Genomic DNA, 27,735 nt, shown 5'->3' on the forward strand with positions numbered 1-27,735 from the left:
CAACACCATTTCCCCATCTTGCCACATGAAGACTGAATTCTAAGACAGGGAGAAGGGCATCAAAGACTGAAGCCTCACAGGGTGGTGGTACCTTGGAAGTTAACCCAAGTTCAGTATCTTATATTTTTACAGTAACAGAATGCTCCCATATACCCAGAATAATCAGCTGCAGAAGAGCTCATGCCTATGAACCATTTTCACACTAGGCTGGTGAGTAAATCACAGTGTCAACTTACTGATATACAGTGAAAAACACAACTGCCAAAAGGTTAAATATTCACGTGGGCTTCCCTTTTAGGAATGTCTATATGGAAAATCAAAATTTTGAAGCAGGAAATTAGAGTGAAGAGAGTTAATGAGGTAATTCTAAGACCAAGGCATCAAGCACAATAGCTTTGTGTGCTAATTTCCTTTACAGAGAGGCAGTATGGAGGACTGGAAATGGTATGGCCAGGCACAGGACTGAAGTTCTGCCACGCTCTAGCTGTGTGATCTCTGGCAAGTTATTTCATCTCTTAAACCTTAGGTTTTTGTTTTGTTTTGTTTTTTTGTGGTACGCGGGCCTCTCACTGTTGTCGCCTCTCCCGTTGCGGAGCACAGGCTCCGGACGCGCAGGCTCAGCGGCCATGGCTCACGGGCCCAGCTGCTCCGCGGCATGTGGGATCTTCCCGGACCGGGGCACGAACCCGTGTCCCCCGCATCGGCAGGCGGATTCTCAACCACTGCGCCACCAGGGAAGCCCAAGCCTTAGTTTAATGATGGAGGTAACTTCTGTTTTGTAGAAGTGTGCTGAGGATTAATGACAAGGCAGGTAAAGTACCTCACACATAAATACATGTTCTGTAAGTGGCATCCCTGCCAACTCTAACTGCCAAGCAGATCAATACACCTGTTAGGACAAGGGCAGGGCCTCATGACAGCTTAACACTTTCTTCTCTGGGCTCCTGCTTTACTAGAACAAGGCAGACTTCCTTCTTGATAGTATTAGTAATAGTTTCTTTCTTCAGATGACTCTCCAAAAAATTAATTAATACCTTTTTCTTACACATATATTGAAGGTCCACCTTCTTAAGCTTCTACCCTCTGGTTATCATTACGTATGCATTGCTTTTCTTATTTTGTTTTGGAAGCTGCTAAGGTGGCTAATGGCTACTCTCCTAAATTGTTTTATTTTTACTAGTTTAATTCTCATAGGGAAACCTTATATCCAAATTATGAGAAAACCATACTGTATCCCTTGCCTAATGATAGATGAAGTTTCCCTTTTTTAACATAAAAGGATGCCTTGGGAGGTGATAAGAATAAGTCTATGGATAATTGTATTATTTAGCTTCTAATGGAACTATTTTGGTGCTTCTTCAGGAAGTTTACATTGGTTATGCTTTTTTTTTTTTTCCCTTAGAGAAAACTGCAAATTCATGGGCAGTTGTAAGAAAGAAAACAGAGAGATCCTGTACATCCTTCACTCTGTCTTCCCATCCTGTATAACCACAGTACAATATCAACACCAAGATACTGACATTGATATAATCCTTTCACTTTATTCAGATTCCACCAGTTTTACATGCTCTCCTTTCTCTCTCTGTGTGTGTGTGTGTGTGTGTGTGTGTGTGTGCATGTGTATTTAGTTTATGCAATTTTACTACATGTGTAGATTCATGTGGCCACCACTACAGTCAAGGTACAGGACAGTTCCAACACCTCCAAGATCCCTAATATCACCCTTTTATAACCACACTCACTTCCCTCCCCTGCACCCTCCTTAATGATCTCTAGCACCCATTAATCTGTTCTCCATTTCTATAATTTTACCATTTCAAGAATGATATACAAATGGAATCATATAGTATGCAATCTTTAGGATTGACTTTTTTCCACTCATCATAATTCCCTGGAGACCATCTAAGGTTTGCGTTGATCAATAGTTTGGTACCTTTCATTGTTGGGTAGTATTCCATGGTATGGATGGACCAAGTGTGTTGATTTACCTCTTACAAGGTATCTGGTTTGTTTCAAGATTTTGGCCATTGCTCAAGAAGCTATGAACATTAGTGTACAGGTTTTTGTGGGAACAAAAGTTTTTAAAAATTGATTATTATTTTTAAAATATTTATTTATTTACTTATTTATTTAGGCTGCATTGAGTCTCCGCTGCTGCCTGCGGGCTTTCTCCAGTTGGGGCGAGCAGGGGCTTCTCTTGTTGTGGAGCACAGGCTCTAGGTGCGTGGGCTTTAATAGTTGCTGTGCGTGGGCTCAGTAGTTGTGGCTTGTGGGCTCTAGAGCGCAGGCTCAGTAGTTGTGGCACACGGGCCTCGTTTTTCCATGGCATGTGGGATCTTCCTGGACCAGGGATCGAACCCGTGTCCCCTACATTGGCAGGCGGATTCTTAACCACTGCGCCACCAGGGAAGTCCTGGAACATGTTTTTATTTCTCTGGAATAAACACCCAAGATTGCAATTGCTGGGTCATTTGCTAATACATGTTTAGTTTTTTTCTTTCAATCTCCATAGAGACTGTCAAAAATTCCATTGCGGACTATATTTCAAGTCGTTATGGTGGGGTATTGGGAAAAGTTTTCAGTTAGCAATAATCACGTCTTGGATAAACCTCATTGGCTACAATACTGCCACTGTGCAAAGCTAATATATGTTTAGTTTCTAAAGACTCGGTCAAACTCTTTCCAGAGCAGCTGTACCATTTAATTTTCCTACCAGCAATGTATGATTGATGCAGTTTCTTCACATCATTATCACTATCGATGATATCACTATTTGGTGTTATCATTAAATAATCGGTGTTAATTGGTGCTATCACAATTTTTTTATGTTAGCCATTCTGATAGTCATATAGTGATATCTCATTGTGGTTTTAATTTGCATTTCCCTGGTGGCTAGTGATATTAAACATCTTTTCCTGTGCTTATTTTCTATCTGTATGCTCTCTTCAGTGAAATGTTTTATGTGTTTTTTTTTTTTTTTTTTTTGCGGTACTCGGGCCTCTCCCGCTGCGGAGCACAGGCTCCGGACGCGCAGGCTCAGCGGCCATGGCTCACGGGCCCAGCTGCTCCGCGGCATGTGGAATCTTCCTGGACCGGGGCACAAACCCGTGTCCCCTGCATCGGCAGGCGGACTGTCAACCACTGCGCCACCAGGGAAGCCCCAGTGAAATGTTTATTTTTGTCTTTTACCCATTTTCAACTTGGATTTCTTTTTTTTTTTTTTACAGTTGAGAATAAAAAAACAGTTTGAGATTTCTTCATATATTCTAGATACTAGTCTGTTTTTGGACATGTAGTTTGCAAATTATTTTCTTCAAGTCTGTAGCATCTCTATCCTCTTATACAGGGTCTTTTAAAAAATTATTTTTGTGTATGTGTGATAAAATATACATAATGTAAAATTTTTACCGTTTTAACCATTGTTAAGTGTACAATTCAGTGGCTTTAAATACCTTCATATTGTTGTGCAACCATCACCACTATTCATCTCCAGAACCTTTTCATCTTCTCAAACTGAAACTCTATACCCGTTAAACAATAACTCTATTCCCTCCTTCCCCAGCCCTTGGTCTCCACCATTCTACTCTCTATTTCTATGATTTTGACTACTCTAGCTACCTCATGTAAGTGGAATCATACAGTATTTGTCTTTCTGTGCCTGGCTTATTTCATTTATTATAAAGTTCTTGAGGTTCAACCATGATGTAGCATGTATCAGAACTTCATTTCTTTTCCTTTTTTAAAGATTTATTTATTTATTTAATTTATTTTTGGCTGTGTTGGGTCTTAGCTGCGGCACGCGGGATATTTGTTGAGGCATGTGGGATCTTTCTTTGCAGCACGCGGGCTTCTCTCTACTTGTGGCCTGCAGGTTTTCTCTTCTGTAGTTGAGGTGCGCAAGCTCAGTAGTTGTGGTGTGCGGGCTTAGTTGCCCCGCAGCATGTGGGATCTTAGTTCCCTGACCAGGAATCAAACCCGTGTCCCCTGCATTGGAAGGCAGATTCTTTATCACTGGACCACCAGGGAAGTCCCAGAACTTCATTTCTTTTTTAAAAAATGAATTAATTTTATTTATTTACTTCTGGCTGCTTTTGTTCTTTGTTGCTGTGTGAGGCTTTCTCTAGTTGCGGCGAGCGCGGGCTACTCTTCGTTGCAGTGTGCGGGCTTCTCATTGTGGTGGCTTCTCTTGTTGCAGAGCCCAGGCTCTAGGCACGTGGGCTTCAGTAGTTGTGGCACGTGGGCTCTAGAGCGCGGGCTCTAGAGCGCAGGCTCAGTAATTGTGACGCACGGGCTTAGCTGCTCCACGTCATGTGGGATCTTCCCGAGCCAGGGCTCAAACCCGTGTCCCCTGCATTGGCAGGCAGATTCTTAACCACTGCACCGCCAGGGAAGCCCTTCATTTCTTTTTAAGGTTGAATAATATACCACTGTATGTATATGCCATATTTTGTTTACCCATTCATCTGTAAATGGACACTTGGGTTGTTTCCACCTTTTGGTTATTGTGAATAATGCTGCCATAAACATATATATGACATACACAAATATCTATTCATGTCCCTGCTTTCAGTTCTTTTGGGTATATACCTTGGAATTAAATTGCTGGTACTTGGTGGTCACATGGTAATTTTATGTTTAATTTTTTGAGGAACCCCCATGGTAGCTGCACCATTTTACATTCCCACCAGTGATGTACAAGGGTTCCAGTTTCTCCACATCCTCACCAACACTTGTTATTTTCTGGTTTCTTTTTTTTCTTTAAACAGGGATTGTGCCAGATTTTATTTATTTATTTATTTATTTGGCCACACTGTGTAGCTTGCGGAATGTTAGTTCCCTGACCAGGGATTGAACCCAGGCCTTTGGCAGTGAAAGCATGGGGTCCTAACCACTGGACCACCAGGGAATTCCCTATTTTATGGTATCTTGATAGTATCCAGAACTATTTTTTTAAAAGACTGTCTTTTTAAATTTTGATGAGTTCTAACTTACCAAGTTTTCCTTTTGTGGATCATGATTTTGATGTCAAGACTAAGAACTCTTTGTCTAGCCCTTAATATCGAAGATTTCCTCCTGTATTTTTTTTCCTAAAAGATGTATAATTTTACATTTAAATTTGTGATCTGGTTATGTCTTTTTATTTTTTTATTTTTATTTATTTATTCTTTGGCGGTACACGGGCCTCTCACTGTTGTGGCCTCTCCCATTGCGGAGCACAGGCTCAGCGGCCATGGCTCACGGGCCTAGCCGCTCCGCAGCATGTGGAATCCTCCCGGACCGGGGCACGAACCCGTGTCCCCTGCATTGGCAGGTGGACTCTCAACCACTGCGCCACCAGGAAAGCCCGAGGTTATGTCTTTTTAAACAATAGATTTCTATTGTCTTATTCAATTGGATAAGACCCTAGACCATTTATAAATCACTTTAACAAGGATCAGGTGATGAGCTAAGTCAGTCTTCTGACTTAGTAATAAGTAGTAAAGAAGATTCTTATAATGAAGAACATATATTTAAGCCATAATACACCCAAACATGCCAGGTTCTTTTATCAACTGACGAGTATGAGGTTAAGAACAGAACAGTGAGGTGTATGTGTGTAGATGGGGGAAGTTCCCTTACTTACTTCACCTCCCCACCCACCTTTGAGTTATCATGGAGACCAGAAAATCAAAGTAAAATGCTTTTTCAGGACCAGCTTCTGGTTTTGTTAACCTACCAATACCGCATCTGACTTATCTTGATGCTTTTATTTCCTTCTCCCTCCCTGGTGGGACTGTGTTAACCAAAGAAGGGGACTTGGTTACATATACTTTTCTTATCCAAAATAATCTTTCCTTAGCGCATACCCAGCTGATAATGTAACCAAAGAACCTGCAATAGAAAAAACATTGATATGCTCTCTACTTTCTGTGCTGGAGGAGGATTTCTGGAGATGCCAGGAGATGAATGTTTGATTTGGTTTGGTTCATAAGGTGTTCTGGCTTGACAAGTTCAGATGTTTGACTGGAAGTGCTTCTAAAAGAAAAAAATGAATAGATCTATTCAATCTACTCTCTTCATTGCCTCAATGTTATCTAAATTAAAAGTTAAAACTGAGAGGTGGTTCTCTTTCTCCCATCCTTCCAGACACCATTAAAATAAACTGGCCCAATGCTTCCTATCACAGTAGAAAGTGTCACACAAAGTTTACTTACATTTCCAAGCGAGGACAAGTTCCACTCTTTCCCTGAGCTGCATCAACATGGTACCTACCAGCTATGAGGATACATTTTTCCTTGCCATTTTAAAGAAATAGGGGAGGGGCTTCCCTGGTGGCGCAGTGGTTGAGAGTCCGCCTGCCGATGCAGGGGACACGGGTTCGTGCTCCGGTCCGGGAAGATCCCACATGCCGCGGAGCGGCTGGGCCCGTGAGCCATGGCCGCTGAGCCTGCGCGTCTGGAGCCTGTGCTCCGCAATGGGAGAGGCCACAACAGTGAGAGGCCAACGTACAGCAAAAAAAAAAAAAAAGAAAAAGAAATAGGGGAAGAAGGAAGGACTACTCCATACTCTTAAGATAGTTTTATCTGTGCATTCTGAATTATACTTTTAAAAATTTTTGTGTAATATTTACTCCATTGATATTAATCTTCCAATAATACCTCATAGGAAAAAACTTAGGATAATTGCTTCCATGTCCCAAATGGTAAACTATATCTGGAACAAGGTCACCTAATGCGTTTCTGACAAAAGGAGGAAAAGAGCCAGAATTGCATAAGCCTTCTTGAAAGGGTTCTGGCATTTAGACTCAGTTTGGAAGACTCCCCTCCAAATAGTGTCATTTACCCAAATGATTTGCAAAGCTGTTATCCAGATGGTCAAATCCTCCTCGAATGCCAGTACTGATAATCCCCTGTACATTTCTCTTGCATGTTCTTTTCTTCCAATAAATAGCATTCTCAAAGTTTGAGCGATCTTCAGTCTCTTTCATGGAATCTGTGGTAGGAGTGGGACTGCACAGTGGAGACTGCTGAGCACGCAGAGACAAAGGCTGAAAATCTCTATCTGCTCCCTGCTTCCCTGAGCACTCCTTCTTCCTCAGAGAGAAAAATGAACTGTCAAACGTTTGCAGTGGCTCTGCTGTCGACACTTTTGTTCCTCTGTAAGTCTTCTAGCTTTAACGCTCAAGAGAATACTTGGTCATTTGAAAATTTACAATCTCATGGAAAGAAACAAAGTGTTACTTAAGGCCACATTTGCTCAGCACCCAAGACTCCAACTACATGAACGTGATTTGAAAAACGTGATTTGACTCCAACTACATGAACGGGTCTTGATAAAGTTGAGGTCATATATTCATAATTTTATCACCAAATTCCAAACAGATGATTCTTATAGTATAATCTAATGGAGCTACTCAAGTCAAAGAATATAGCATACTGTTTACCAATGATAATCCTTGAAGACAAACTTTCCGTTCTTTCAGGTGGTGGTAAAACTCCTCCAAGCAACAAATGGAAAAAGAAAGCCCATTGGATCATCTTGATTTACAGATTTAAAAACTTTATTAATAAGAAACTACTTATGACAGTGAAATGTCTCAAAAGTTAAGATAATATCTTTTGGGGCTGGAAAAGATTTGCTTGTTATGAATTGGAAGGATTTTGTATAACCTAGGGTAGTGGTGAGAGGCAGCTAGAGTTCATGGACTCAGGAGCCAGCTTACCAGGGCTTGGAATCCCAGCTCTGCCACTTTTTTTTTTTTTTTTTTTTGCAGTACGCGGGCCTCTCCCTGTTGTGGCCTCTCCCGCTGCGGAGCACAGGCTCCGGACGCGCAGGCTCAGTAGTTGTGGCTCATGGGCCCAGCCGCTCCACGGCATGTGGGATCTTCCCAGACCAGGGCACGAACCTGCGTCCCCTGCATCGGCAGGCCGACTCTCAACCACCGCACCACCAGGGAAGCCCCTCTGCCACTTATTATAGTGGTTGTGTGATCTCGGTTGTTCAGCACTCTCTCTGCCTCAGTTTCTTCATCAGTAAAGTGGGAACAATAATAGTACCTACTCATCGGGTTTTTCTGAGGGTTGAAAATACATTTAAGGCTCTGATAACAGTGCCTAACATTTGATGGCTTTTCAATAAGTCTTAACTATATGCCACTGCAAGTGATCTTCGGGGTCTTCAGTTATCTTTCTTAAAATTTTGTAATTTATCAGGAAATAAGCTCTCTGCCAATTTTTCATTCTGCTCCCAGGGCCAGCTGGCATGGAGCAGGAAAGATTAACGAGTCACCCACTAATGACCAGGATTGTTGCAGTGTCTATGGACCAAGAGCATCCTTGAATTTTTTTTTAACCTTCTGGGAATCTCGAGTTATTTTCCACGTGTATCATAGACAAATGTGGAGAGCGTGTGTTATTTTGTAATTCATTTACAATTATAGATGGTAAAGACAAGGACTATTTGTTTTGTTTCATCCCTAAAATGTTTACAGGGTCTCAGATGTAAGTCAGCATAGAGATCTGCAATACAGCAAACTCAATATGCTGATGGTTAAAATTTTGCTTTCAAAATCCTAAGTTTGCGAAAGCATGATAGCTGGAGTGACTTGGTGTCATATAAAAATATATGACTTCCTTTAATCATACAGATATAAACAATACTATTCAAGCCATGAGGTCAATTTTTTTTTTTTTTTCAGTATGTGGGCCTCTCGCCGCTAAGGCCTCCCCCACCGCGGAGCACAGGCTCCGGACGCGCAGGCTCAGCGGCCATGGCTCATGGGCCCAGCCGCTCCGCGGCACGCAGGATCCTCCCGGACCGGGGCACGAACCCACGCCCCCCACTTCGGCAGGTGGACTCCCAACCACTGCGCCATCAGGGAAACTCTAGTTGCCTCTTACCACTACCCTACCCAATTTTGAGCCAAAATAATTTCCACGAGCACTGGAAAGAAACAATATATTAATTAATAACAGAATTCTTTAAACTATTACCATCTCCAAAGGAATATGATAGTTTCTATGTAGAATGAATGGTGACTGGTTTTTCTTCAATGGGCTCTTGATTTCTAAAATCAATCACTTTCATTCAGTTGACAAATGACTTATAGGGATCCATTCACGCTAGTGGCCCAAATGATTCTTTTTCTCAGAAATAGATGGAACATACTGTCCTCGCACCATTCATGGAATAACCCCAGAAGGAATTCCCTTCTTCCAGTATTTCAATTCAATAATAATCTCTTAGAATTTCTATGCCAAGATCCTCCTCAGAGTCCACTTATATCTTCAATAATAAGAATATTTCCCACATATGGCAGATATAATTGCCAACTCAACAATCATTTCTCCTCTTTTTCTTAGCTAACAGAATCTAGTTTTACCCAGGACAGCAATGTGTTCAGCCCAAGAGTATAAGTCATGGCCAGTATAAGCCAATCATAGCTATCTCATTTTCCTTAGACAAATATCTTTCCAGACTCCCTTGCACCTGGCCAATGAGATGCAATGGAAAGCCTCTTTTCTGCCCACTCTCCTCCTTTTCCCCTTGGGATGCTGTTATGAAAGTATGATACCTAGTGCTATGGCAGCCATCATGTAACCATGAGACAACAAACACAAGGACCCAAAGCCAAAATACTAAGGATGGTAGAGTAGCAGATGGAAAGAACTGACTCCTTGATAATATCATTAGACACTGTACTAAATTCCCGATATCACCAGCTACCAAACTTCTTATAATGTGAACCAATTAAGTCTTCATTGTTTTATTACTGTAGGTTGGTATAGCATTAAAATCCGCTCTTCCTTCTTCCATTATAACTCAGCAAGTGGCTGCTAAACTACACTATAATTAGCAGCCTCCTTTTCAAGTGAGTGTGGCCCTGTGTGTAAGTTCTGTCCAATGGAATGTGAGTGAAGGCTCTTACAATAAAAATATTGTATTATATAAGAAAAGGTATCTATTTTCTAGAGATGCACACTGAAGTATTTGGGGATTAATTGTCATAGTGTCTAAAATTCACTTTTAAAAACTTCATCCACGGGGTGATGAAAGAATTTTAGAAATAGAGTGGTGATAGTTATAAAACACTGTCAATCTAATCAATGCCACTGAATTGTATACTTAAAAATGGTTAAAATGGTAAATTTTACATTATACATATTTTACCATGATAGAAAAATAATTTTAAAAACCTACATCATCAAAAAAAGATGTATCACATCACACTGAATAAGATGTCTATTATCAAAATCAAAACCAAAACCAAAAAAACCCCAGAAAATAACAAATGTTGGTGAGGATGGAGAGAAACTGGAACCCTTGTGTAGTATTGGCAGGAATGTAAAATAGGGCAGTTACTATGGAAAACAGTGTGGTAGTTTCTCAAAAAATTAAACATAGAATTACCATCTGGGCCAGTAACACATTTCTGGATAAACACCCATAAGGACTGAAAGCAGAGACTCAGAGATATTTGCACATCCATGTTCACAGCAGCATTTTTCAAGGTAGCTAAAAGGTGGAAGCAACCAGTGTCCATCAATGTATGGATAAACAAAATGCAGTGTAAACATACAATGGAGTATTATTCAGCCTAAGGAGGAAGGAAATTCTGACATACTATACAACATGGACATTTTGAGGACATAATGCTAGGTGAAATAAGCCAGTCACAGAAGGACAAATACTGTGTGATTCTACTTATATGAGGTACCTAGAGTAATCAACTTTATTGAGTTGGAAAGTAGAATGGTGGTTGTTAGGGGCTGGGGGAAAAAGGGGATAGGGAGTTAGTGTTTAATGGCTACAGAGTTTGCAAGATGAGAAGAGTTCTGGAGATGGATGAAGGTGATGGTTGCAAAACAATGTGAATGTACTTAATGCCACTAAATTATACACTTAAAATGGTAACTTTTATATGATATTTTACCACAATTTTTAAAAAAAAGAACAGACACAAGAAAAATGTCACAGAAGATCTAAACAGACATTTCTCCAAAGAAGACATACAGGCCAAAAGGCATATGAAAAGATACTCAAAAATCTAGAAGAACTAAAGAACAAACAAACAGAGATGAACAACACAATAACTGAAATGAAAAATACACTAGAAGGAATCAATAACAGAATAACTGAGGCAGAAGAATGAATAGGTGAGCTTGAAGACAAAATGGTGGAAATAACTGCTGAGGAACAGGATAAAGAAACAAGAATGGAAAGAATTGAAGAAAATCTCAGAGACGTCTGGGATAACACTAAATGCACCAACATTCGAATTATAGGGGTCTCAGAAGAAGAAGAGAAAAAGAAAGGGTCTGAGAAAACATTTGAAGAGATTATAGTTGAAAACTTCCCTAACATGGGAAAGGAAATAGTCACCCAAGTCCAGGAAGCACAGAGAGTCCCATACAGGATAAACCCTAGGAAAAACACACCAAGACACATATTACTCAAACTAACAAAAATTAAATTCAAAGAAAAAATATTAAAAGCAGCAAGGGAAAAACCAAAAATAACATACAAAGGAATCCCCATAAGGTTATCAGCTGATTTTTCAGCAGAAACTCTGCAGGCCAGAAGGGAGTGGCAGGATATACTTAAAGTGATGAAAGAGAAAAATCTACAACCACGATTACTCTACCCAGCAAGGATCTAATTCAGATCTGATGGAGAAGTCAAAAGCTTTTCAGACAAGCAAAAGCTAAGAGAAATTCAGCACCACCAAACCAGCTTTACAACAAATGCTAAAGAAAGTTCTCTAGGTGGGAAACACAAGAGAAGAAAAAGATCCACAAAAAGAAACCCAAAATAATTAAGAAAATGGTAATAGGAACATATATATGATAATAACCTTGAATGTAAATGGATTAAATGCCCCAACCAAAAGACACAGACTGGCTGAATGGATACAAAAACAAGACCCATATATATGCTACCTACTAGAGACCCACTTCAGACCTAGGGACACTTACAGACTGAAAGTGAAGGGATGGAAAAAGATATTCCATGCAAATGGAAATCAAAAGAAAGCTGGAGTAGCAAGACTTGTATCAGATAAAACAGACTTTAAAATAAAGACTGTTACAAGAGACAAAAAAGGACACTACATAATGATCAAAGGATCAATCCAAGAAGAAGATATAACAATTATAAATGTTTATGCACCCAACATAGGAGTACCTTAATACATAAGGCAAATGCTAACAACCATGAAAGAAGAAATCAACAGTAACACAATAATAGTAGGGGACTTTAACACCCCACTTACACCAATGGACAGATCATCCAAACAGAAAATAAATAAGGAAACACAAGCTTTAAATGACACAATAGACCAGATAGATCTAATTGATATTTATAAAACATTCCATCCAAAAGTGGCAGAATACACTTTCTTCTCAAGTGCACGTGGAACATTCTCCAGGATAGATCACATCTTGAGTCACAAATCAAGCCTCAGGAAAATTAAGAAAATTGAAATTGTATCAAGCATCTTTTCTGACCACAATGCTATGAGACTGGAAATCAATTACAGGAAAAAAAAAAAAACTGTAAAAAACACAAATACATGGAGGCTAAACAGTACATTACTAAATAACCAAGAGATCACTGAAGAAACCAAAGAAGAAATTAAAAAATACATAGAAACAAATAACCATGAAAACACGACGACCCAAAACCTATGGGATGCAGCAAAAGCAGTTCTAAGAGGGAAGTTTTTAGCAATACAATCTCACCTCAAGAAACAAGAAAAATCTCAAATAAACAATCTAACTCTAAACTTAAAACAACTAGAGAAAGAAGAACAAAGAAAACCCAAAGTCAGTAGAAGGAAAGAAATCATAAAGATCAGAGCATAAGTAAATGAAATAGAAACGAAGAAAACAGTAGCAAAGATCAATAAAATTAAAAGCTGGTTCTTTGAGAAGATAAACAAAATTGATAAACCCTTAGCCAGACTCACCAAGAAAAAAAGGGAGAGGATGCAAATCAATAAAATTAGAAATGTAAAAGGAGAAATCACAACTGACACTGCAGAAATACAAAGGATTGTAAGAGACTACTACAAAAAACCATATGCCAATAAAATGGCCAACCACGAAGAAATGGATAAATTCTTGGAAAGATACAATTTTCCAAGACTGAACCAGGAAGAATTAGAAAATATAAACAGACTTATCACAAGCAATGAAATTGAAACCGTGATTAAAAATCTCCCAACAAACAAAAGCCCAGGACAAGATGGCTTCACAGGCAAACTCTATCAAACATGTAGAGAAGAGCTAACACCAATCCTTCTCAAGCTCTTCTAAAAAACTGCAGATGGAGAAACACTCCCAAATTCATTCTGTGAAGTCACCATCACCCTGATACCAAAACCAGAAAAAGATATCACAAAAAAAAGAAAATCATAGACCAATATCACTGATGAACATAGATGCAAAAATTCTGAACAAAATACTAGCAAACATAATCCAACAGCACATTAAAAGGATCGTACATCATGATTAAGTGGGTTTTATCCTAGGGATGCAAGGATTCTTCAATATATGCAAATCAATCAATGTGATACACCACATTAACAAATTAAGTAATAAAAACCATATGATCATCTCAACAGATGCAGAAAAAGCTTTTGACAAAATGCAACACCCATTTATGATAAAAATTCTCCAGAAAATGGGCATAGAGGGAACCTACCTCAACATAATAAAGGCCATATATGACAAACCCACAGCACGCATCATACTCAATGGTGAAAAACTGAAAGCATTTCCACTAAGATCAGGAACAAGACAAGGATGTCCATTCTCACCTCTCTTATTCAACATAGTTTTTTTTTTTTTTTTTTGGTGGTACGCGGGCCTCTCACTGTTGTGGCCTCTCCCGTTGCGGAGCGCAGGCTCCGGACGCACAGGCTCAGCGGCCATGGCTCACGGGCCCAGCCACTCCGCGGCATGTGGGATCTTCCCGGACCGGGGCACGAACCCGTATCCCCTGCATCGGCAGGCGGATTCTCAACCACTGCGCCACCAGGGAAGCCCTCAACATAGTTTTGTAAGTCATAGCCACAGCAAGCAGAGAAGAAAAAAATCAATAAAAGGAATACAGAAGAAGTAAAATTGTCACTGTTTGCTGATGACATGATACTATACATAGTATAGAAAATACTAAAGATGTCACCAGAAAACTACTAGAACTAATCAATGAATTTGGTAAGGTTTCAGGATACAAAATTAATGCACAGAAATCTCTGGCATTCCTATACACCAACAATGAAAAATCAGAAAGAGAAATTAAGGAAACACTCCCATTTACCACTGCAACAAAAAGAATAAAATACCTAGGAATAAACCTGCTTAAGGAGGCAAAAGACTTGTACTCAGAAAACTATAAAACACTGATGAAAGAAATCAAAGATGACATATACAGATGGAGAAATATACCATGTTCTTGGATTGGAAGAATCAATATTGTGAAAATGACTATACTACCCAAAGCAATCTACAGATTCAATGCAATCCCTATCAAACTACCAATGACATTCTTCACAGAATTAGAACAAAATTTTTTACAATTCGTATGGAAACACAAAAGACCCTGAATAGTGAAAGCAATCTTGAGAAAGAAAAACGGAGTTGGAGAAATCAGGCTCCCCAACTTCAAACTATACCACAAAGCTACAGTAATCAAGACAGTATGGTACTGGCACAAAAACAGAAATATAGTCAATGGTACAAGATAGAATGCCCAGAGGTAAACCCACACACATATGGGCACCTAATTTATGACAAAGGAGGCAAGAACATAAATGGAGAAAAGACAACCTCTTCAATAAGTGGTGCTGGGAAAACTGGACAGCTACATGTAAAAGAATGAAATTAGAACACTACCGAACACTATACACAAAAATAAACTCCAAATGGAGTAAAGACTTAAACGTAAGACAAGACACTATAAAAACATAGAGGAAAACATAGGAAAAACCACTCTTTGACATAAACCACAGCAAGATCTTTTTTGACCCAACTCCTACATTAATGGAAATAAAAACAAAAATAAACAAATGGGACTTAATTAAACTGTAAAGCTTTTGCACAGCAAAGAAAACCATAAACAAGACAAAAAGACAACCCTCAGAATGAGAGAAAATATGTGCAAATGAAACAACAGACAAAGGATTAATCTCCAAAATATACAAACAGCTCATGGAGCTCAATATCAAAAAAACAAACAATCCAGTTAAAGAATGGGCAGATGACCTAAATACACATTTCACCAAGGAAGACATACAGATGGCCAAGAGGCACATGAAAAGATGCTCAACATCACTAATCATTAGAGAAATGCAAATCAAAACTACAATGAGGTATCACTTCACGCTGGTCAGAATGGCCATTATCAAAATGTCTAGAAACAATAAATGCTGGAAAGGGTGTGGTGAAAAGGGAACCCTCCTGCATTGTTGCTGGGAATGTAAATTGATACAACCACTATGGAAAACAGTATGGAGTTTCCTTAAAAAACTAAAAATAGAACTACCATATGACCCAGCAATCCCACTACTGGGCATATACCCTGAGAAAACCATAATTGAAAAAGAGACATGTACCACAATGTTCATTGCAGCACTATTTATAATAGCCAGCACACAGAAACAACCTAAATGTCTATCAACAGATGAATGGATAAAGAAGATGTGGCACATATATACAATGAAATATTACTCAGCCATAAAAAGAAATGAAATTGAGTTATTTGTAGTGAGGTGGATCGACCTAGAGACTGTGATACAGAATGAAGTAAGTCAGAAAGAGAAAAACAAATACTGTATGCTAATACATAAATATGGAAGCTAAAAAAAAAAAAACGGTTCTGAAGAATCTAGGGGCAGGACAGGAATAAAGACGCAGATGTAGAGAATGGACTTGAAGACACGGGGAGGGGGAAGGGTAAGCTGGGACGAAGTGAGAGAGTGGCATGGACATATATACACTACCAAATGTAAAATAGATAGCTAGTGGGAAGCAGCCGCATAGCACAGGGAGATCAGCTAGGTGGTTTGTGACCACCTAGAGGGGTGGGATAGGGAGGGTGGGAGGGAGGGAGACGCAAGAGGGAGGAGATATGGGGATATATGTATACGTATAGCTGATTCACTTTATTATAAAGCAGAAACTAACACACCATTGTAAAGCAATTATACTCCAATAAAGATGTTATAAAAAAATAAAAACAAATACCATATGCTAAAGCATATATATGGGATCTTTAAAAAAAAAGGTACTGATGAACTAGTTGCAGGGCAGGAATAAAGAGGTAGACATAGAAAATGGACTTGAGGACATGGGGTGGGAGGGGGAAGCTGGGGCGAAGTGAGAGTAGCATCGACATATATACACTACCGAATATAAAATAGTTGGCTGGTGGGAAGCAGCAGCATAGCACAGGGAGATCAGCTCAGTGCTTTGCAGTGACCTAGAGGGGTGGGGTAGGGAGGATAGAAGGGAGGCTCAAGAGGGAGGGGATGTGGGGACTCATGTATGCATATGGCTGATTCACTTTGTTGTGCAACAGAAACTAACACAGTATTGTGAAGCAATCATATTCCAATAAAGATCTCTTAAAAATAAAATAAATTTTTAAAAAGCACACACACAAAAAGATACTTAACATTGATAATTTTTAGAGAAATGCAAATCAAAACTACAGTGAGGTATCACCCCACTCTGGTCAAAATGGCCATCATTAAAAAGTCTACAAATAATAACTGCTGAAGAGGGTGTGGAGAAAAGTGAACCCTCTTACACTGTTGGTAGGAGTGTAAACTGGTGCAGCCACTATGGAAAACAGTATGGAGGTTCCTTAAAAAACTAAAAATAGAGTTACCACATGATCTTGCAATCCCACTCCTGGGCATATATTCAGAGAAAACCATAATTCAAAAAGATACATGCACCCCAATGTTCATTGCAGCAATATTTACAATAGTCAAGACATGAAACAACCTAAATGTCCATCAACAGATGAATGGATAAAGAAGATGTGGTATATACATATATATATATATATATATATATATATATATATATATATATACAATGAAATATTACTCAGCCTTAAAAAAGAATGAAATAGTGCCATTGCAGCAACATGGAGGGACCTAGAGATTATCATACTAAGTGAAGTAAGCCAGACAGAGACAAATATCATATGACTGTTAGCTGTCAACCTAGGTGTCCATCAACAAGATGAATGGATAAAGAAGATGTGGTATATATATACAATGGAATATTAATTCATCCATAAAAAAGAATGAAACAATGCCATTTGCAGCAACATGAATGGACCTAGAGATTATTATACTAAGTGAAGTAAGACAGAGAAAGACAAATACCATATGATATCACTTATATGTGGAATCTAAACAAATGATAAAAATGAACTTATTTACAAAACAGAAAGAGACTCACAGACATAGAAAACAAACTTATGGTTACCAAAGGGGAAGGGGGGGAGGCATAAATTAGGAGTTTGGGATTAACATGTACACAGTATTGTATATAAAATAAATAACCTATTGTATAGCTCAGGGAACTATATTCAATATCTTATAATAACCTATAGTGGAAAAGAATCTCTCTATATATCTGAGTCACTTTGCTGTACACCTGAAACTAACACAACATTGTAAATCAACTATATTTCAATAAAAATTTAAAAAGATTGTTAGCTAGCTAGCTATGAAAATCCACTTTCCCCTTCTTCCACTGTGTTAAAAGAATAACTAGGCATCATCTGGCTGCCCAGCCTCCTCTGCACATGAAGTAGCACTAGGACTGAATTCCTGCCAATGGAATGTGAGTAGAAGAGATGGGTGCCGCTTCCTGTCCCGGCACACACGTCTCTCAAACACTCATTTCCTATGGGCTGAGACAGTGGTGACCAGAGGAAAGAAGTTACGTTGAGCACGGCCTGTCATGAATGTCTCCTCTCCCACTGATTTGGGGCACCCGCCCGTGACTGATACTTGAGAAAACAAACTTCATTTTTAAGCCACACTATTGTTGGGTTTCTTTTTACAGCAGCTGAACGTTTTACCACAGCGAACACATTCAGATACTCTGTTCACCACAGCCCAAATATCTTATCTGATACCTGCCATCATTTCCCATAAAAATGATGAAGTCACTCTGTCCACGAACTATTGGAGAAGTACATGGGTTCTTAGGTGACAACAATTTAAGAGAATCCTGCCCTGATGAATCAGATGATACCCAAGCATTCCAAGTGACTAGGTGTTTTCTCTAAGTACATGAAATAATTAAGGCCAGGGGACATCTTCCTCACTTAGCAGTGACCAATATTTTACATATAATTTTCAAAAAGGCTTTACAAATACACAAACATATGTTTTTCCTAAAGAGCTAGTTGTATTTTATAGATCTGGAATCAAATGAATCCTCAGGGCATCCTGGGAGGTATAAAAAAGTTGGGTAATATTATTAATTTTATTTTATAGATGACAATGAAATCATTGCTTTTAACATTTTCAATTCACCAGTTCTAAAGAATCTTTTCTAGACTCTTGGCCACATGCAATTATTTCATGTGCCTTCCTATCCCTAAGGCAAAAAACAAACACACACAAAAAGACTATAAAGCCATCTGACCACAGGCTAACTGGAAACGAAATCCTTGTGCCCGGGAGTCCCTGATCCAGAGCTTGGAAACAGCATCACATCAAGCCCTTCTGACCCATAGTCACAGCCCCGAGTGCCAAAACAAACGATGACTCCTCATGATGCTGGAGTGCTCTTGCTGCGCTCTGACACCAACTCCACAGGCCTGAAACAAACGTGAAGCAAACAAGAGCAAAAAAGAAATCCGCAAAGGATAGGTAAGTTCGGTAAGTTCAGGACATGGGGATCTGAGAAGGAAATTCAGGTAGAATCTTATGTGGCGGAAAAATGCTAGACTATTACTGCACATGACCATCAAGCCCCAAGCACTGAACTTGTATCTCCTCATCCAACAAACTGGCAGCTGCTGCGTGGATGTGATATACCAAAAGTGAGAGTCAAAATGATAATTCTTCCACTCTCCATTACAGTGGGAACACAGAATAGAGCTGGATCCCTGAGCATGTCTCCTGGATCCCGAGTCTGCCACAGAGTTGCTGGGTGATGCTGTGCAAATCACTTAACCTCTCTAAGCCTCAATTTTCTCATCTATAGAATGGGATCATAATAATACCCAATTCCTAGGGCTGCCATGAGGATTAAGGAAGTTAAAACATGTAAGGCTCTTTGATAAGTATATGGCAAGAGCTCAATAATTGGAAGCCTATTATTATAAATTGCTATCTTAATATCACTAGTGCCCACCCATTTGTGGTCCAGAAAAAGAAAGTAGAAATGTGCAGATTTATTCTAGCTTAACAGTGACTGCTTAGGAATTCAGTGAGGAACCTGAAAGAGAAAGTAAGGTAGGCTTTTAATGTTCTCTTGGTGAAGCAGGGTATGACCTTGTACAAAAATCCTTCAAACTGTCTCCTAGAAATTATGCTGATGACTTCTTTGGAAGGACCAAAAAACCCAATGAAATATATGAGACCAGAGGTTGCTTTGTGGAGCTCAGATGTGCACTGAAGAAGGTTGTACATCATCCTGCATCTTTCTCAAGGCCAGAGGAACGAATCAGCAACTCAGAACCTGAACTCCCCCGAACACTCAGAACCACTATGTCACCAGAATAAAGATCAGTGAAACCAGGGATTTATAAAATGTACTTTACTGCCTGATGCCTAGTCTCCCACACCCAGCTGGCGTTCCACACACCTTGTGAAAGGTGACCTAATGCAGTTTCTCATTTCATACAGTTCCCTTGTACAAAAAACAACCTGGAATAAACCTCATAAATCATCAACCTCTTTTGTCTTCCTCAAATCCTCATTCTCACAGATGATGTCACTGCACGTTAATTTTAAGCACTTAGAAGGCTACAGGGTATACATAAGGCTGTGCCTGCAGAATTAAGAGTAGAATTAGCAAAATCCCCAGCAAAGGTGGCTCCATAGTGAACCAATGAAATTAAGCACTTTGAGCAGTAACACATCTGAACAACGACTTACGAGCATCCTGCTAAGAGACTGGCATGCTTCCCAACTCTCAGAAAGTAGTGACTGGTGTGAAACTGGAACTCTGAACACTCAATGTGCTGGCCCCAGCCATTGTGCCCCTTGGTGGTTCTCCAAAGTCTCGAGTGTCCTTCACCAGACCCAGGATGCTTTGGCCTTGGTCCTGGGTTACTTCTTTAGGTCAATGCTCTCCCAATTGCCCCTTTCACAGCTCAGATGCCAGCTCCCTTCTGCGGCCCATCTCTGCTTCCCTGTGAAGATGGATCATACGTGATCATACATGATACCCAGGTCCTGAGAGTGGAAGGGAGGGACAGGGTGGAGGCGGAGGAATCATCCCCTAGGACACACATGCCGTCTCTCCCAAGTGTCTCTTTTTTGTTTCATTAAAATCAAACACAAATGGAGACCAGACTTGAAAATTCCCTGAGCAAAATCAGTTTAGTTATACAAGCAAAACTTAATTCGGCTTATTTTGCAAGACAAGCAAGGCCAACCTGGGTCACTTCTTGCTTCTGCCTCTGGGAAAGTCAAAAGTGAAACTTAATCGTTCCCCCAAATTGATAATGAGGCCATCGCTAACCAATTCCCTTTCATTTAAGAAAATTCTAATATTGTAACCAATCGCTGTGAAGAATAAACAACCAACGCCTCCATACTATATAAGCTGCTTTAGAGCAATACAGCAATACACCTCTGAGCCTCATTCCATGTTTTGGTTTGAGTGCTCCTGTCTTGCAAACTGTCTTTTTTGGTGTGTGCACGATAAACTTAAACTAGTATGATTACTTCAGTGATTCATTGGTTTTACTTTTGCTTTTTTCCGAACTTTTGACAGTTCATAGCATCAGAAGTGGGATCCAAAGGAGACTCCCGACATGACTCCAAGGCTGGTGAGCCATCAGGAGTCAGGACCCACAGCCCACGGCGCTCACTGCTTTCTCGCGGACCCTGGAGTTTGGAAGTTAAGTCTCTCTTGGGTCTGAGCTTTCCTCTCTTTGCATTGAGTTCTCCAACCTTATTGTGCACACTTGCTCTCTGTTTCTGTTTGTTGAAGCTTCTTGCTAAGCCACCCTTCTGTCTGTGAGGGGAGAAACCCGTGATTCCCTGGGGTTTAGGCAGCCGTTGGATTACTGGGCTCCCCATAGATTACTTGTTTTGGGGAATCTAAAGGCAGAGAGGGGGTCTACCGGATCTAAAGCTCCTCCTTCTCCCTTAAAAGACTCCTGCTTCTTATATGTATACCCACTATGGACCAGGATCTTGTGCCTTTCTGGAAAAATGGGTGAACTTTTGAATAATTTGGAATTGCAGTGGCCACTTTGGGGAAATTTTAACTTAGGTAAGTCCACCTTAAGGGACACCCTGGAAAAGACAGGATCCCAAACCTCTCAGAGATCATGGAATGCATTCTTTGACTGGCGTGCAGAAGCTTCTAAAAGACAAAATGACTCCAAAAATATTTTCTCTAAAAGAATCCTTACAGAATTGTCAACATTAAATGTAATACAAACATACAACTTTTCCTACCCAGGTTTGTTTGTCATATAAGCTCATGCTATCTCTATGTTACAAAATTTGTCAACAAGGAAAATAACTTAAGATAATGTTTAGCTGCTTGATGTATAATCTAAGCATGATTGTTAAAAGTAAATTTTAAAAGTAATTTAAATAAACGAGATAAAAGTTTATACTAAGTTAAACTAAATAATGGATATTCACTGATATCTAGATATTCAAATATCTAGATATTCAAATAAGATAATATACTGAGACTGCTAAACATAAGTTTATCTACTTTTGGTTTTTTAATTTTTACAGAGAGACAAAATATAGTTAGGTTTATTAATAAATATCTTTTACCACATTAAAAATTATACTATGAAAAACATGTCTCTAAAAAGAATGTTTTCATAATTATATATTTATAAATTTGCTAATCTACTACTGGATGCTAATATGTGATAGACAGTTCACAACTGCCTGCTTCCCAGTTTTCACTGGAAGGTAAAATTTACTAATGGTTAAAATTTATAATCAATACATAAAAACAAAACTATAAGAAACAATAAGAGTGAAGGGAAACAACTTTGTATACAAAATATGGGAAGAAAATGGGATGTATTTTTATATGCAGAGTATGCAAGGAATATAGAATGAGTTTGTCAGGGAAAAAGAGAGTAATGCTGTCTAAAATAAAATAACTAGTTGTCCCAGATTAAGAAAGGAAAAGAATAAGACAAAACCTAAATGGATATAGAAAGTTACACGTTTGTGGAAAAGAAATTTTATGTTGTGAAGTCAAATCTGGCTAAAATTGAATGGTTTTGTTATAAGGATTTTAAAAAGTAAGCTTTAATAAGTAGTGTCCTTATGTAAAACTAAAACTTATTGCACCATTGGTCTGCTCTTAATAAGCTTCTGCAAGCTTTCTCTTTACCCTTAAAGTAAGCTGCCTAGAAAACAAAGACTCTGTGTTTTATCAAAATAATTTCTGGGGCTTCACGTTGTCTTCATCATGTCTTTGATTAAGAAAACTGAATTTTCTGTATTAAAAGAGCTAAGGTTTTTTACAACTATATAACTTTCTCTATTAGCCTTTGAAATCTTTTAATTGTCACTTTGGTTGAATGGATAACTAGGTATTGTTTCACAGTGACCTGTGATCCTATTTGATCAAGTGTTTTAAACCATTTGACATTTTGGACAAACTTCCCCAAATCAAATTCTGAATAAAGTCTTTTTGACCTCAAACTAAATTTGGGATTTTCCAGAGGGCCCAGGGAAGATCTCAAAAGATTTGCTCTCTCTTGTTATAAAAGAAAAATGTTAATTTGTTTAGGCTTATTTGATATGTTAAATTACATGGGAAACAAGGTCAAATAAAAAGTAATGTTTAATCTTCTTAGATTATATTTACATAGTTATATAAGTGCTCCAGAAATTATACAAAATTCCTAAAAATCTGATGTGTTCTGGTATAATGCTATCAGTCATAATTCCAGTTATTATTTTACAATCTTGTGTATCACAAAAATAACAATTTGCTTCTCAATTGCACCATTTTAGGTGAACTTTCTCTCACCAGATCTTTAACGATGGCTATTTAAGTCTTTTGTCACTCACAGATAGTTATTGTTTTACTCTCCATCCTTCTCTGAAAGCATTTACAATCAACTACAGGCAAAAATCTCTTCATCTTCAAAGAGATTCAAGGCCAAGACGCTGGCAAGTACAGGTTTCTGATAACTTTAACATCATACTACTGAACTGAGTAAGAATTTCTAAATGCTAATGGAAAACTGATAGATTCATAAAGCTTCAAACCCAAGATGAAGCAAAACAAAAATTAATTACAGGAGACTGAATGAACTGAAGAAGATGACTACAATTTTTACGACTTCATTGAAAACATTGCTGCTGCTTTAATGTTTTGTTTTCCAGATTTAAAGAGCCTCTTTCCTCCTCTCTTTTAAAAAAGCTATTTATACCTTACAGCAATTTGATAAAGTATACCTTTGTAAACAAAAGTTGAAACATTTCTCTTTTTCTCCCTATTTGATCCCCCCAGAATTCAGAAATCCTTATTAAATATTTTTATTTTTCATGACAATACATGTATTTGTATAAGCTCAATAAGAATCTGTTCTCCTTGTAACAGGATACAACTAGACAACTCCTTAGCTTGGCTTCTTATCCTAAATAGACTTTAAAGATCTAATCTGAGATTCCTTATTACCAGACAACGTTAAAGACCTAAGGTTGACTTTATCAATAAAGCTCCTTGAATATTACCAAAACTTAGGCTGAAATGTCATATTTGAGAATATGCATAGAATTACTATTGTTACTACATTTATGTAAATAATAAGACTAGACTTATTATTTTGTTTTACAAACAAATTAGTTTCACTGTAAATATTTTTGATAAAAATGGGTTACTATAAAAATTGTATCTCAATAGAAAACTGTAGCATACCTATTCTCAGATTCTGGTCCAGTTCATTGTCTTTGAGGTTTTGTTATCTACTTTAAACTTCAGAGAAATTACTACAGTAAATCACATGTGGAACCTTCATGCCTGTTGCTATATGGGCCACTCAAGAAAGTTCAATAGAATACCTGATGACTTCATCAAAGACAGTCAAACTGCAAACCAGGGAAATCCATCAGACTGAGACTGCCATTCTCATTCCATCTGCTAGAGATGCTCTGAACTTAAAACTAGAAATTTTCTCAACTAGCTGTTCTCCAAATTCAGAAACTGAATGTATAATCTGCTGAAACTATTACCCTTTGTTTTCCTTTTCTTTCCACAGAAACGTCCCTTATTAAATTACCCGATTGCCCACAGCATATAGAGGCTTAACTTAGGTGAAAACTCACCTGCAGCACCACCTCCTGAAATAAAACATCCTCACCTTCATCCTGTCCTAAGTAATCATGAGAATATGTGATTGTGAATACATCATGTTGTGCTACATAAATCACTCAAAATAGAAAAGTAGATTGACTTAGAAAGGTAAAGTCTGAATCTGATTCTAATCCATTTGAGTTGTTTGGTTGGTTAAATCTTGGCCTCTGGAAATCTCTGCTCGGGGGAGTTTTTCAGTCCTTGGCTATTAGTCTCCTTAGAGTGATCATATTAACCTTTTCAGCGTGCTGTTTCCTCTTAAGGGTTTTAAATACCTTTTGGCAGCCACACACACATCAGTGATATCCATCAGGATTAGACAACTTGAGGAACTCAATGATCTGACCTCACAGGTCCATGATGACGATGCAACTGTTGGCAACAGCAATTGCATGACCCTCTGTCCTGACAAATATTGGATACAGTGAATATGTGATTCTTCAGCCTGGCTACAGCAACAACGGTAACCAAGAATAATGCTATACAAGTTGTTCACACTCTGAGCTTGCTGAGAGAATGACCAAAGGGGGGAACTGTTAAAATCAAACACAAATGGAGACTCGACTTGAAAATTCCTTGAGCAGACAAAACCAGTTTAGTTGTAAAAGCAAAGCTTAATTTAGCTTATTTTGCAAGCCAAATGATGCTAACGTGACCTGGGTCACTTCTTGCTTATGCCTCTGAAAATCGTAAGCGAAACTAAAATTGTTCTCTCAGATTGATATGAGGTCATCATGAACCAATTCCTTTCATTTAAGAAAATTCTAATATTGTAACCAATCACTGTGAAGAATAAACAACCAATGCCTCCATGCTATATCAGCTGCTTTAGAGCAATATACATCTGAGCCTCATTCCATGTTTTGGTGTGAGTGCTCCTGTCTTGCAAACTATCTTTTTGGTGTGTTTACAATAAACTTAAACTAGTATGATTACTTCAGTGATTCACTGGTTTTACTTCTGTTGTTTTTTCCTAAACTTTTTTTTTTTTTTGCGGTACGCGGGCCTCTCACTGTTGTGGCCTTTCCCGTTGTGGAGCACAGGCTCCGGACGCGCAGGCTCAGCGGCCATGGCTCACGGGCCCAGCCGCTCCGCGGCATGTGGGATCTTCCCGGATCGGGGCACAAACCCGCGTCCCCTGCATCGGCAGGTGGACTCTCAACCACTGCGCCACCAGGGAAGCCCCTTCCTAAACTTTTGACAGTTCCCTTTACCATACCTAGACCAAGTCTCTTTCTGTGATTTGGCTGCCCAGTTTCTGGACTAGAACTGTTCTACTTTTCAAGACTTGCCACCTGCCCGTGTTACTTTTCCTTCCAGCTACAGTATCTGCAAAATTCTCCTTTAATGGCTCTGCAGTAATTGGTCCCCTTACAAAAAACAGATTGAGAAAATAGTTTTCTTTTAGAAATAGCTCATCAGCAAATAGATAACCTGTTCTCTCTCTGTAGATAACTAATTCTAGCATATTATTCAGATTCTCAAATCAGTTACTCTCCCCTTAATATCTTGAATTGTACTTTGCCTGGTGTGAATTAAGGGCAGATTCGTGAACTGAGCAAGTTGATCCATTAGAATTTTTAGTGTGTCTGAACAGTGTTGGATTGGGGAAAAGTTTCTTTGATTCTGAGGATGATTAGTTTTCTGGAAAGAAACAAATCGACAGAAAAGAATAGCAATCTGCCAAAGTAGTCTTGCTTGGTAGAAATATCCTCACTTCTATTGTTCTAAATCTATATTTACCAAGTCACATTTTGGCTTATAATACGGTTTTCTGAATGGAGTTACTCACAAGAAAGGATTTTCCTAAGCAAACAATTAATATTTAATTAATATTAAACCCATTGTGAATACATTTCTATTCTGGTTTAGAAATGTCTTATGAATTTGTTGGTGTGAGTTGGGCTTCAGAGTTTGAGCACCTTCTGGAGAATGAGGAAGGAAACCTGCAAAGCTGAGAGTTTAGACCTTGGGTAGACTCACCGCGTCTGATCGCCCTACCTTATCCAGTTCTGCTCTTTGCCTTCTCACATGCACTGCAGTCAGGGCCATGTCTTATGCATTTTTGTACCCCTCATATCACCTGGACTTGTGCATTGTATACACATGAAAAATAGAAGGTGAAGTCTCCAGTAATGCCACACCCTAAACAGTTAACTGTTAGCACTTAAACACGCTTCTTCCCAGGCTTTCCCCACCATATGTATAAGTGTGAAATTTTTTACTTAACACACCATAGGCAGCTTTATACATCACTAGACACAGATGTCCTCTTGACCTTGTTGCCCCAAACCTGGAGTTTCCACTCCTCATTAATGGTGGCTCCACCCTTCCTGTTTCTCAAGCTGAAATCCTCAGGATCACCTTAAATGGCTCAATTTCTCACACACCCTACATTCAGTGTGCCAGGAAATCCTGCTCCAGAAGAGATCCTAAGCCTAGCCACTTCTCACCACAGTGGTCTGATCATTTTAAAACACAGGTCAGATCAGATCACTCTTTAGCTCAAGTCCTGTTAAGGGTAAACACCAATCCCTACCTCCGAAGGCTAACTCCTCTCTGACTTTGTCCATGTCTTTCCCCTGGCTCCGGCCACTCTGGCCTCCAGGCAGACCTTGGATACCCCCAGCACCTCCCTGTGCTGTCCCCTAGAAGTGCACATGACTGCCCCCTCACCCCTGCGAATCTTCACCCAAATGGGACCTCCTTGAGGAGGCCCTCCCTGAAAACCCAATTTAAATCACCCTCAATCCTCACCTCCAGAATTCCCTGAACCACCTTGCTCTATTTTCCTCCACAGTATCCAGCACTATATTTTATCCATTTTATTAGCAGTCTTTCTTCTTTGGCTACATGTAAGCTCCATGAGGGTATGGATTCTTTTTTTTTTCGCCTGCCGTTTCCAGTTCTAATCACACGTCACTGCCTTGGGAGTTCTCTGGTTAAGAATGATGAGCTAGCCTGGGCATGCCCCGTCCTTGTTACCAAAATCCACAACTGACCAAATGAAACAATGTGGAGAAACCAAAACGTTGACTATTCTTGAAATGGTTTTGACATGATGGAAGTAAGCTCCAACAAAACATCACAGAACATAATCTGAAAATCAGTTAGGGGTCAGTAGCATGCACAATTTTATTTCCTGTTGAGTTAAATGGTGGATTTACAGAGACAAAGAGATGCTTCTAGGTTTATTTGG

General features: G+C 39.1%; 1 protein-coding gene and 1 non-coding gene across 10 annotated transcripts in view; both read right to left on the minus strand.

Annotated features, from left to right (window-relative positions):
* TMEM150C (transmembrane protein 150C) overlaps positions 1-27,735 on the minus strand; it is a 94,161-nt gene that overhangs the window by 20,684 nt on the left and 45,742 nt on the right. The window lies entirely within an intron of this gene.
* On the minus strand, positions 2,504-2,643 carry LOC131759036 (U4 spliceosomal RNA). Its single transcript, XR_009336370.1, has one exon. It is a non-coding gene; the product is annotated as a U4 spliceosomal RNA (small nuclear RNA).

The sequence above is a fragment of the Kogia breviceps genome, chromosome 6, assembly GCF_026419965.1.
Source record: "Kogia breviceps isolate mKogBre1 chromosome 6, mKogBre1 haplotype 1, whole genome shotgun sequence".
Classification (NCBI taxonomy): domain Eukaryota; kingdom Metazoa; phylum Chordata; class Mammalia; order Artiodactyla; family Physeteridae; genus Kogia; species Kogia breviceps.